Below are 14307 nucleotides of genomic sequence, written 5' to 3'. Positions count from 1 at the left end.
ACATAAATGTAATAAAATACTCAATGCAAATGATTTGCTTCTCAACAGAAAGTAATCATTGATGCTACCAAAATGGTTCCATCCTTGCATGACTAGCAGACATAAGGTTGAAACAACAGTGGGAGATGAACAGATTTGGCAGACATAAGTAGTCATCTGAAAGTGTGCTCAGTCTAGTATTACTTTTTTGTAGCTTGTTAGTTCTCAGAAGTGTATAGATTTGTTGGGTTTTTAAGAGTAGTGTAGTTTATTATTGAAGATAATACTTATTGGTGAATATGTTGGTTATTAACAATATTAAACATATGTATTCACAAGAATAAAGAATAATTATTTTTTTATTATTGCAAATATTTTGGCTAGAAGTTAACTGGGTCATCAGTGCATCAGTCTAATCACAAGGTGAAGCTAGGGAAAAAATATATTAAACCTATTTACAGAGCTGAGCCACACCCTGGAATGTGTCGCCATAAAGGTGGTTACAAAATAAAATGAGATTGCAATAAAAGCTAAAAACTAAAATAAAACAATTTTGAAATACAATAAAATAACAGAATTTAGATGAACATATCTAGACAGTTTCTCCAACAATCTTGCAATAAAAATAGATGCATCCTCAACTGCAAGTTTGATTCACTTGCTCAAAAGCAAACACCAACTAAGGTCAACCCAGCAATAAAAGATGGGTCATCAACACATGTTACTTCATTACTTGCCAAAGAACACAATTTTGCTATAGTGCCTAATTAAAATAAAATGCCATACCTAGATTTCCTGCATAACATTGAGAGGAACTTACCCAACCTTTCAACTGATGATGCTAATAAACTCCTACTAGAAGTCTCCTCAGTATTACTCACAGTCAAACTCCATCCTAGAGGGGAAAAAAAAACTCCATCTGAAATCAGGGTCCTAAAATCCTTGAGGTGTAAACAACCAGCTCACCTTTACTAAAGCAAAGGAAAAGCCATAGTAATCATGGACACTATTGAGTACAACAGAAAACCAGCTCATCTTTTAAGGCTCCCATATAGGCCGCACATGTGTCTCTATGAAAAATTCATCTGAACTCCTGATAAAGATCTAAAACTTAACCCTTCAGTCTACAGACATCATAGTCAGATTCAACATCTGATCCTTATTTACCAATGTACCTCTGGTTAACACTCTACCAACTGCTATTAGAGGAATCCTTTCTTAACAATCAAACTGTTCAACTTTGTCACCCAGGCTATTTCATCTGCAGAAACCAGGCTCTAGAAACAGATCCAAGGAATTGCTAGAGGAATAACCTTTGTCACCTGTGATTGCCAGTTTCTACTTAGAGCATCTTGAAGACTCCCTATTCTCTTCAATACAACCTCAGCCTTCTTTCTGGGTGTGGATTATGTTTTTGCCATTTGGCCAGACTCAGTAGCATCTTTCCTGACTTTCTTAACTAAAATCAATAGTCTATACCCATGCATTAACCATGATAAAAGAAAAGGACAGAAAATTAGCCTTGTTGGATTTTTCCAATCCAGTTACCCATCTGAAATACTTACAACATCTATTCACTGTAAACCTACCTTCATAGCCTATTACATACGAGATTCAGCCAATCATCCTTTTCAGAAAAATAGGCATTGTTAATCTTTGCTTCATAGAACAAAGAACTGAGCACCATCCAATGCATCCCAGACACTTATGAGCCCAACCCTAAGAATCCCAAAACTGTATGGCAAGTCCTTATCCCAAACATCACAGACATGTCAGAGGCAATTTCTCAGATCCTAAAAAGATAGTTTAGTCCCTACATTCTTCTATATCAACAAAATCTCCATACAGTCCATCCCCAGGTATTTACCAGGTTCAGAGGGAGTGTCTCCATTCATACTTTGGACAAACAGAATGTTCAGTCAAAAAACAACTACAAGAACACCAGTCTTATATCAACAACAACAACAATATTTAATAATGTTGGAGGTTTAATGGATTTTTTACAACACTCAGAAAGGATTAAAAAGAATTTAATACTTCCTATATTTCGTCCTAGTCAGTAGGACATCTACGGGGATTACAAAAATAACTTATGTAACATAACACAAATATCATACAATAATAAGCCCAACCACGTGGGTGACACTAAAGTCCTATCTAGGTGGAGCACCCTCTAAGAGCGGTTGTAGGTGGCCTCAAATATAAAGTAGGATCTCTGGTGATGAGTGTTTCCTAAATTTTCAGAAGCTTAATGCAACCGTATTTATTAAGATTTGGTTGATTTCTAAGAGCTGCTGCTGCTTCTAAGAATAGTCTCTCTTTCTTGAATTTGCTGTGATAGAGCATAATGGTTTTCTTCCATGATATTCTGTGGGTGGTGTCCAAAACATGGTCAGCCAAGCCTGAATGACCATAGTTGTGTTTACAGATGTAAGACTTGTGTTCCTCTAGGCAGATGGATGCTGATCTGCCTGTCTGTCCAAAGTACGCCAGCTTACAGGAACAGGGTACTTTGTAAACTCCAGGCAGAGAGAGAGAGGAGGGAGCTGATCTTTTATAGAACAGATAAGGGTAGTAAGTTTGTGGTGGGGTTTATATGCTGTGTGTAGGTTGTACTTTTTTAGAATCTTGGCTATTTTTTCGGATGTGCCACGGATGTAGGGTATGGTGATGGCATTTTTAAATTCTTGTTGACAGGAAGGACCGGGAATGGGAGAGGAACTAATTATTTTTTTGATACTGTGATCGCTGTAGCCATTGGAGAGGAAAGTGTTGTGTATGTAGTTAAGCTCAGTAGTTAGGGCGGTTCCACTGGAACAAAGATTGTGGGCTCTCTTGGTAAGAGTTTTAATAATGGCATATTGTTGAGAGGGTGGTGGTGGGAGAGTTTGTGAATGTATCTGCCTGTGTGTGTGGGTTTTCTGTATACAGTGAAGGCAAGTGTATCATTAGACAGGCGTGTAACTAAGGTGTCTAGGAAGGGTAAACAATTGTTCTTTTCCTTTTCCATAGTAAACTGGATTCTTGGATGTAGGCTATTGAGATGACTGAGGAAGGAGTCTAATGTGTCTGGGCCATGAGGCCAAATAGAGAACACATCATCTACATATCTTAGCCAGATAGAAGGTTTGAGTGGGGCTGAGTCTATGGCTCATTTTTCAAAATCTTCCATATAGAAATTAGCAGGGGGGGAGAAATGGGGGGAACCCATGGCAGTTCCCTCTATCTGCTTGTAGATTTTGTTCTTCCAAGAAAAATACCCAGAGTTAATGGCAAAGGAAAAGAGATCTAAGATGTCAGGAGGGAAAACGTTTTGTAAGAGAGATAAGGTGTCAGTTAAGGGAATATTAGTAAACAAAGAGGAGATATCAAAGCTTACCAATATGTCTGCTTTATTCAAGGTTAAATTTTCTATGAGGACAAGCAGATAGAGGGAACTGCCATGGGTTCCCCCCTCCCTTGCTAATTTCTATATGGAAGATTTTGAAAAACGAGCCATAGACTCAGCCCCACTCAAACCTTCTATCTGGCTAAGATATGTAGATGATGTGTTCTCTATTTGGCCTCATGGCCGAGACACATTGGACTCCTTCCTCGGTCATCTCAATAGCCTACATCCAAGAATTCAGTTTACTATGGAAAAGGAAAAGAACAATTGTTTACCCTTCCTAGACACCTTAGTTACATGCCTGCTTAATGATACACTTGCCTTCACTGTATACAAAAAACCCACACACACAGGTTGATACATTCACAAACTCTCACACCACCACCACCACCCCTCTCAACAATATGGCATTATTAAAACTCTTACCAAGAGAGCCCACAATCTTTGTTCCAGTGGAACCACCCTAACTACTGAGCTTAACTACATACACAACACTTTCCTCACCAATGGCTACAGCGATCACAGTATCAAAAAAATAATTAGTTCCTCTCCCATTCCCGGTCCTTCCCGTCAACAAGAATTTAAAAATGCCATCACCATACCCTACATCCGTGGCACATCCAAAAAAATAGCCAAGATTCTAAAAAAGTACAACCTACACACAGCATATAAACCCCACCACAAACTTACTACCCTTATCTGTTCTATAAAAGATCAGCTCCCTCCTCTCTCTCTCTGCCTGGAGTTTACAAAGTACCCTGTTCCTGTAAGCTGGCGTACTTTGGACAGACAGGCAGATCAGCATCCATCTGCCTAGAGGAACACAAGTCTTACATCTGTAAACACAACTATGGTCATTCAGGCTTGGCTGACCATGTTTTGGACACCACCCACAGAATATCATGGAAGAAAACCATTATGCTCTATCACAGCAAATTCAAGAAAGAGAGACTATTCTTAGAAGCAGCAGCAGCTCTTAGAAATCAACCAAATCTTAATAAATACGGTTGCATTAAGCTTCCGAAAATTTAGGAAACACTCATCACCAGAGATCCTACTTTATATTTGAGGCCACCTACAACCGCTCTTAGAGGGTGCTCCACCTAGATAGGACTTTAGTGTCACCCACGTGGTTGGGCTTATTATTGTATGATATTTGTGTTATGTTACATAAGTTATTTTTGTAATCCCCGTAGATGTCCTACTGACTAGGACGAAATATAAGAAGTATTAAATTCTTTTTTAATCCTTTCTGAGTGTTGTAAAAAATCCATTAAACCTCCAACATTATGTCTTCACAGCATTTAATCCTCTATACACGAAGAACAACAACAACAATAAAGTTAAGTAAAGTAAAATAAGTAATATAAGTAAAGTAAATGTAGTCACAACTGTTGTACAGAATGCAAAGTCTGAGTATGAAAAGAAAGTGGCTCTGCATGCTAAAGACAACCGACAAGAATTCTATCAATATGCTGCAAGTAAAAGAAAGAATGAATATGAAAAGATAACTCTTCTAAATGCAGATGGCATGAGGGTTACAGATACAGAAAAGGTTGTTCAGTTAATGAGTGCCCATTTTGTTAAAAGCCATCAACCTGGTGAATGCAACATTGAGCTCACTGTTACTTCTTCGCCAGATGAAGAAACGCAGGTGTGTGTGAGGCCAAGATATTAAACCTGTTGCAAAAATTGAATAAGAATTCAGCAATAAGGACTGATGGAATATCAGCACGTGTGCTAAAAGAGTTTTCAGCTGAACTGGCCATTCCTTTGACCAGGCTGTTTAATATGAGTCTCAGAACAGGGAAGATTCTCCAGGAATGAAAGGAATGTATGGTAATTCCATTTCACAAGGGTGGTGCAAAGACCGATGTATCCAACTATTGACCAATTAGTATCTCAGGAATGGTGGTGAAGATTTTGGAAAAATTGGTTAGGACTGACATTCAGAAATGGATTGGCAGTGAATCTCTACTTTGCAATGAACAACATGGATTTACTAAGCGGAGGTCATGTTTAAGCAACTTGCTCATATTTTATAACAATGTTACCATTGAACTAGACAAGGGGAATAGATACACCATGATACTTTTGGATTTTGCTACGGCTTTTGACAGAATTCAACATGGTAGACTTTTGCATAATTTGGAGAAAATGGGTTTGGGTTATACAATATTAGCATGGATAAGAGGATGGCTGACTGACAGATATCAAATAGCGTCTCCCTTCCTGCTCTTCTTTGAGCGCTGTCTGTTGCTGGATGTCCAGAACCCTTTCTTTCCTGTGTTATGGAGCTACACTTAGGTAGCTCCATCACTATTGCTACAGGCTCCCATGCGACTTCTATTCCTGCAGTGCAGAGTGTTCACCATGGTGATCCTCTATCTCCCCTTTTCTTTAACTGCATCATAGATGAGTTTCTTCACTCTCTTCCTAGCTATATAGACTACTCTCTAGGCACTTCTTCCTTTAATGCTATGGCCTTTGCGGACGATCTTATTCTCATAGCCTCTACTAAGGTAGGCTTGTAGGAACTCCTTGATCTGGCAGTTGACTTTTTCTCTATTCGAGGCCTTTCTATTAATGTAGAGAAGTCCTAGTCTTTAGCTCTTGTACCCTCTGGTCGTGACAAGAAGCTTAAGGTCAAGACTATAGAGTTTTCCCTGCACTGGAGGCTTTGCATGCTTTGACCATCCTGGAAGAGTGGAGATACCTCAATATCATGTTTACCCTGAAGGGAAGATCTTTTGTCCCTTCTATCCTAGAAGCTGGGATTGCTTCTTTGAGAAAAGCTCCTCTCAAGCCCTAACAAAGACTGTTTCTCCTTTCCCACTATCTCCTACTTCGCTTTTACCACAAGTTGGTGCTTGGTAGGACATATATCTTGGTACTGTCCCGAATGGACAGGGCTATCGATTCTGCTGTGAGATCATGGCTCTAATTGCCACCTGACACCCTTACTGCATATTTCCACACAAGGGTGAAGGATGGCAGACTCTGGGTTCCATCACTTAGATGAGTGATCCCACTCCTGCAGCTGTCCAGAATTGCAAAGTTAGAACTATCTTCTTGACCTATCTGCAGAGAAGCTTTCTATAGCCTATTAATACAAGAAGACTTTAGGCAAGCTAAAAGCTGGTCCCATTCTCAAGGTACCTTAATTGAGTCAGCACCCTCAGAACACAAGAGATGGGCATCTCTGCTGCACTGTTCTGTAGATGGTGCTCCTTTAAAAGAGTCATATCTGGTGCCTCACTAGCATGATTGGGTAAGGGATGGCACCAGACCTGGGTTCGAGTATATTGACCTTATGACGAGGATCAATGCCCTGCTCACTCGAGCCTGCACAGCTCGATGGGGAAGTGACGGCTCAAACTGTAGGGCTAGCTGCCGGTACAGTAAGACATTGTCTCATATAGCCCAGTGTTGCTTCTGCACCCATGGGGTCCACGTGCAGAGGCATGATGCCATGGTCTCCATTCTGAACAACTGCTTTAAGAACAAAGGTTGGGAGACTGCGGTGGAACCATGTTATAGGACCTCCGCGGGTTTGCATAAGCCAGACTTAGTGATTAAAAAAGATGGTGATGCTTGGGTAGTTGATGCTGAGGTGGTGGGAACAGGGTGGCCATTAGCCTATAGCCATAATATGGTATACTATTACAAGAATAACCAAGATCTAGTTAGTAAGATACTGGAAGAGCATGGAGCAACTCCGAGGTTTACCAGCGCCACCATCTCTTTACATGGCATGTGGAGCGCAGATACCTGTAAGGACTTAAAACAGCTTGGGCTTACGCAGAAGGATATTAAAGTTCTTTCCTTGAGGCCCTACAGGGCATACTGGTGGCATGGCATTGCCACCAGAGAATGACTACAATAACTAGAACAGGCATAGGGTAAAACACTTGTAAAGGCTTAGGTCTGTATCAAGTCTGGATGAGATGTAAGGATAGTGCTGCCCATAACCAGTACAAAGATTAATAAAAAAAATAATAATAAAAAAATAACAAGTAGTGTACCACAAGGATCAGTGTTTGGTCCATTGTTATTCAGTCTGTACATTAATGATATTGGGAAGAATTTGACAAACGACATACTGCTGTTTGCTGATGATGCAAAGATAGGTAGGGTAATCAGGAATGCTGCTGATATGCAGTACTTGCAACATGATTTGAACAGGCTGCAATTGTGGGCATGGGAAAATGGGTGTCAGTTCAATGTGATTAAATATCCCATGTCATATTATATTGGTGGGATTAGGCTAGAAGAAACTGATGAGGCTAGGGACCTTGGGATGCTAATAGATAGAAAGTTGAAGTTCAGGGGGTCATGTGGCAAAGATTGCAAATACAACTCAAAAGATTCATATTTATGAATTTAGGGACACAAAGCACATGTGTTGAAATGATTATTTTACTTATTATTAGTAAAATAACACTTGACTTTTCAACCCCTGTATTGAGGTCATCATCAGAAAGATACATGTGTATAGGAAACCAAGCTACATGCTCTTGCATTCTATAAAGGTAAATTAAATCTACACTGTTAATTGATCTTTTTCTTAGCCTGACCTCTAGTGATAAATAAAAATAAAAAACTACAATAAACTCTGCTAAAGTCTTCCTGTACTAAGATTCTTCTCTGATTTGTACAGTTCAGATTGTTATACTAAGATTTTCTTCTGGACTTGTACAGTTCGAGTTGCTATTGAATGTTAAGGGAAAAAAAAACACTTCACCGAGTCTTCTTGTATTGAGATTTTTCTTTGTTTTGTTCTGGTTGTTATAAAGGTTGCAAATGACTCCTCCACATTCTTGGAATGGTTAGACTATATCATTTTTGTTCAGATTTGGATTATGTTTAAGCATTTCACATGCTTCTTTAAATTTCCTCTCGAACCAGGTTTTGGTGTGGTTAGGGACTTGGTACCTTTCCAATTAATTCTGTGGTATGTTTGAAGTGCGTGGTCAGAAAGGCCAGTTTTTTCAAAATGGAGGTATTTAATGTGTCCTTTGTGTCCGTCCTTCCTAATTGGGATGGTTCATCCCAATTAGGAAGGAGAAAAAGTTCCTGTTTCTGCTATGTATGGTAGTTTACATGTGCATTGTATTTTGTAAACCCCTGGGTGGACTAGGTGTGGAAGAGGATCTTTGGAAGAACTGAGTAGGTGTCTTAATTTTGTCAGGGGTTTAAAGGTGGTTTTGATGATGTATTTGTGTAGTGTTCTGTCTATTTTTTTGGAAATGCCTCTAATATAAGGTATGGCAATAGCATTCTTGAAATCTTTTTAGTTTTTAGTGGTATCTCTATGGAGGATCTTGTGAATAGTTTTTTTACTTATCCATTTTTTATAAATGTATGGTGGATGATCTCGTATTCCTGGTTTAGAACTTGTTCATTTGAACAAATAGTTTGAACTCTGTGTTTAAGGGTGCTTATGACCCCTAGTTTTTGTGTTGGGTGGTGATAAGAATTTTTGTGTGTGTAGGTTTGTGGTAGACCGAGAAGGAGAGACAGCCTGAAGGAAGACGTATGTGTCTCGGAATGGAAGAGAGTTTTTTCCCATTTCAATGGTGAATTGGATACATTTGTGTTCAGGTGGCTACAGAATGTATTTAGTGCTTTGGGGCCAAATGGCAAAAATATCGTCGACGTATCTGAGCCAAATTTTGGGCTGTAGGCACGCTGACTCTAGAGCTCGTTGCTCAAAGTCTTCCATATAAAAGTTAGCTATGGGGGGGGAACTGGTGAGCCCATGGCTGTACACTCTTTTTGATGGTAAAAATTGTTTTGCCACACGAAATATCCGGAGCAGAGTAGAGTATGCGGGCAAAGAGGGTCGTGATGTCATGTTGAAATATGTTCTGTAGAAGCAAGATATTATCATTGATCAGGACATTGGTGAAAAGGGAAGTTATGTCAAAGCTGACTAATAAATCTTGGTCGTTGAGTGTAATGTCTTTAATTTTATTTATGAAATGTGTATTTTTTATGTAGTAAGGGGAATGACCTACCAATTCCTTGAGTGTGGCTGCTAAGATAACTGCAATGCTGAAACAAACATTCACATGTAAAGATAAGGATGTGATTTTGCCTCTTTACAAGGCCTTGATAAGACCTCACTTGGACTATTGTGCGCAGGTCTAGTCTCCTAGTTTTCCGTTGCGATGATATATTAGAGAAAGCACAAAGGAGAGTGTTAAAAATGATATCAGGATTATGGAATACTGATTATGAAAACAGATTGAGAATTTGTAGACTGCAGACACTAGCAAACAGGAGAAAGAGGGGGTGATATGATTGAGACTTACAAACTTCTGAAAGGGTCATACAGGATTTCAATTTATGGAGGGTGGAGAAAGGACATGAGGGCATCCTTGGAAGCTGAGAATGAATGCAGCCAAGAAGGAGTTGAGTGCTACGTGATTGGAATGGATTGCCATTGAACGTTGTGAGTGCAAGCAGTGTGGATGAATTCAAAAATAAATATGATAGCTGGTGTATGTAGGTAGTTGCCCCCCCCCCCTTAATGAGTCTCTGAGTCCCTGAAGGTATCTCTTAATAATAATAAACCTGAAATACCTGGATTTGCTCAGCATGGAGTGGACACTGGCCACATTCTCTGTTCTGGTACTCACCTTTTGCATCGGTGCAGTTTAGGCTTGAGCAGTTATTTAAAGAGGCTGTTGAAGCACATTTACACCACACACTTAAATTAGAATGACTATTTATCCACTACCAAGATTTGGGAGAATGAATGACAAAATGATAACAGTGCATGGGAAGCATTAAAAAAATACTTAAATGATGCGATATCATAATGTATCCCAAGAGGTAGAAAAATGCATAGGGTAACAGTCAAATGGATGTGTAATATTGTTAAGCAAGAGATGTGGAAGGAATACTGTCTGCATAAGAATGATGTCTGTTATGAAAATTATAAGCAGCAGACTAGAAGATTCATAACTGTTGTATAGACAGCTAAGTCTGAGTATGAAAAGAAACTGGCTCTGCAAGCTGAAGAACAGGGAAGATTCTGCAGGAATGGAAAGAATGTTTGGTAATCCTATTGCACAAGGTAGTGCAAAGACTAATGTATCCAACTATCGATCAATCAATATCTCAGCAGTGGTGGGGAAGATTTTTGAAAAATTGGTTAAGGCTCACATTCAGAAATTGGTTGACAGTTAATTTCTACTTTGCAATGAACAGCATTGGTTTACTAATGGAAGGTCATGTTTTAGCATCTTGCTCACATTCTATAATAATGTTGCCATTGAACTAGACAAGGGGAATGGATACACCATGATACTTTTGGATTTTGCTAAGGCTTTTGACAGAATACAGCATGGAACACTGTTGCATAAATTGGAGAATATGGGTTTGGATTATAAAATATTAGCATGGTTAAGAGGATGCCTGACTGACAGATATCAAAAAGTGGTATATGGGAGATGTGAGGCTGCAAGATTTAAGGTAACTAGTGGTGTACCACAAAGATCAGTCCTTAGTCCACTGTACATTGATGATATGGGAAGGATTTGACAGACAACATACAGCGATTTGCTGATGATGCAAAGACAGGTAGAAGAATCAGCAATTGAAGTTCATGGGCCATTTAGCAAAGATTGTAAATAAAACTCAAAGATAATTGCAATGCTGAAACGAACTTTAACATGTAAAGATAAGGATGTCAATTTGCCTCTTCACATGGCCTTGATAAGACCTCACTTGGACTATTGTGCACAGGTCTGGTCTCCTGGTTTCCCTTGTGATTCTGATACAGTGGAGAGAGAGAGAGAGAGAGAGAGTGCAAAGGGGAGTGTTAAAAATATTAGGATTGTGGAATACTGATTATGAAGATAGATTGAGAATTTGTTGACTTGACACTAGCAAACAGGAAAAAGAGGGTGATATGATTAAGACCTATAAACTTCTGTCACACAGGATTTCAGTTGATGGAATTTTTCACTTTATGGAGGGTAGGGAAAGAACAAGAGGGCTCCTTGGAAGCTGAGAATGAATTCTGCTAAGAAGGTAGTGAAGACTAGATTTCTCTTTCTCATAGGGTGGTGTGCGATTGGAATGAATTGCCATTGGATGTGGTATGTGGAAGCAGTGTGAATGATTTCAAGAATGGATGACAGCTGAAGCATGTAGTATGCGGCTCCCATGATGTCTCTGACTCTCTGGAAGTCTTTCTTAATAATAATAATAATAATAAATTTGAAACACAAAGTAACAAAATAAATTTTGTTATTTTATTGTATTTCAAAATTATGTTAGTTGTAGATTTAATTGCAATCTTATTTTATTTGATAACCACCCATATTATGATATAACACTCTGGCATATGGCTCAACTTCATAAATAGGATTAACATTCTTTGTTCTAGTTTACCTTGCGATTATACTTATGTGCTGATGATGGCCCATTAATTTCTTGCTGAAATATTTGCAATAATAAAAATTATTATCCTTTATTCTTGTGAATATGTGTGTCTAATGATCATTGTTATGTTACAACTGCCATTAAAAACTCATGTTGGTTATTAATTAACAGTAAAGGGATCACTGTTGCATTCTTCATTTACTGAAAATGCACCGCTAGAGCATAAGGTTGGAGGTGTTTTCTTCACTTTAATGCAGATAATTTCTGAATAATATGCACAACATAACTCAGAAACAGACTTAGCCCATTTTGAAGTTTGATGAAAGTGTCTCCTATAATCGGTCTCCCTCCCTCTTTTATTATTATTATTATAAAAACCTCCATGGAGTCAAAGAATCATCGTGGGAGGTCCACTGTTATACGCACAGTTTATCATACTGTGCCTTAAATATATTCACTGTCTCTGCACACACCACATTCTCGGGCAAAGCATTCCAATCACTCACCATTCTCCATGCAAAAAACCTGCTCCTCACTCCCTTGCTCACACCCTCCTTATACAGCTTCCAGGAATGACCTCTTGTTCTCCTGCTGTCCTCACCCATTCTGTGCAAAACCTCCCCGACATTAATCTGATAACCTCTTAACAGCTTATATGTCTCAATCATACTCCCCCCCCCCTCCTCCTTCTATCCACCAATTTCTGCAAATTGCATTTTATCAATCTGTCTTCATACTCTGCATTCCAGAGACCAGAAACCACCTTAGTCAATCGCCTCTGAACTTTTCATTCATACTTCTCTAAGTAAAGTTGTATAGCTGCTTCCCTTTATGCTTGTTATCTAGATTCTTTAGGTAACTGTAATAGTGACTATTAGAGTAGTTTGCATTATGTCTGTAGGTGCATTTGACACACACATACTCTAATTTAATAAAACAAAAAATGTATATAGAAGCTTGAAATAAACACAACGGCAAACTCATGATTGCATTGTTTAACATCCTTTAAAATGATTGATTGACTAATTGATTTATGATTTATCAGTGCAAGGACAACTAAAGTCATACTGTTAAAGCAAAAGTTACAGTAGTAGACAAGGTAATGATGAATAGTAATAAAACGAGAAATTGATAAATAATATGTTCCATACAAAAAGCAAATTTTAAAAAATTTATAAATTAAACAATACAAAATCTACACAAAAATAGAATTCATAATCAGATATGCTTATATAAATTAATTCTTTGTAAAAAGTTAAAAATGTGATGCAATTTATCCAATCTGATAACATATGCCGGAGTATATATCTCAACTAGATTAGTTAAAAATTTCATTCCTCTCTCACGTGAAGTGTTTGCACTCCTCCAGAATGACAAATGGTGAGACACATGTTACATTTTTCACATAGGTGGGTCATCAGCCCTCTGTAAATAAGAATATGTAGAATGACACTATGACATATGCAAAGCATAACAAGAACAATTTCCTTTCTTTTTTAATTTCTATGTTGACTAGACTGCCAGTGCTTGATTTTATAAAATTTGTTTGTCATTACTTCCTGCCATTGGGTAATTAACTTTGAACTCATAAGCTATCTGAAGTCTTCATATGTGACTCTCAAACAGTGCATGGAAAAGTATGAGCCGAAGTAGCAGCTGTATCTGCTATCTCATTTCCTTTAATTCCAGTGTGGCTGGTAATCCAGTACAACTGAACTTGAAAATTAAAGGTCTTCATTTTGTACAACAGTTGTAAAACCTCACAGCACTGGATGTGAATTATACACAACAGACAAGATGGACCCTAAAGAACCATCAAGTCTGTATAAATTACACACTTTTGGTAGTAGTTTTCTTTTATATGCACATGTACAAGCTGAATGACATGAAACCTTGCTGTATAATGACTGTAATCAAGCGGGATCTGATTGGATATAATAATGTTGGAAAACACAGCCAACAGAGATCTCAGATCTTGAACCATCAATATAGATGGAACAGTAATCAGAGGTGGTCTATTCTGTGTGCATTAAACAATTACAGGTGGTCAGTTGATGGAGTATGAGACTTCTGTAGTTGACAGAGCAAGGAGCTACAAAATGGAACCTAAACTTGCCATTCTGTTATGTTTGGTGCAGGTAATGTTGTCACCATTCATCCAGTAGCTTGTATATTCTCTTTAACATGCATACCAAAGGAACAAATGGCAGTTTGACATGGGTAATGTTTTGCCCATTGCAGAGAAAAGATACTAATCCACACAGGATGCTCTGGAAGAGATTTATTTTTAGGGCATAATTAAGAGGTAACTGTTTTCTTCTAAATGATAGAGCAGGTTCATTTGCTTCAACATAAAGATTTTGAATGAGTGATGTGCAAAAAAACACCAGTAGTTATTTTGTATTCCCTAATGGATGTCCTAAAGGGTCCAACCATTGGAGCATGCTTTCCCTTGCAGAATTGTAAAAAAAAACCAAAATCAAGGAACTTTTTTCCACTATTCCCTAAGTTGACAAATGTGTGTAAGCTTGCTGTCAAAGATA

At 38.3% G+C, this 14307-nt stretch overlaps 1 protein-coding gene across 3 annotated transcripts in view; it reads left to right on the top strand.

The window, feature by feature from the left end:
- Positions 1 to 14307, top strand: part of Golgin97 (Golgin 97) — a 288071-nt gene that overhangs the window by 237599 nt on the left and 36165 nt on the right. The gene's annotated exons all lie outside the window — the stretch shown is intronic.

This window comes from Typopeltis vanoorti, chromosome 3 (assembly GCF_054136105.1).
Source record: "Typopeltis vanoorti isolate ZY-2024b chromosome 3, IOZ_Tvanoo_1.0, whole genome shotgun sequence".
Lineage (NCBI taxonomy): Eukaryota > Metazoa > Arthropoda > Arachnida > Uropygi > Thelyphonidae > Typopeltis > Typopeltis vanoorti.
The sequence above is the reverse complement of the archived record's forward strand: the minus strand, read 5'-3'. Positions and strand labels throughout refer to the sequence as shown.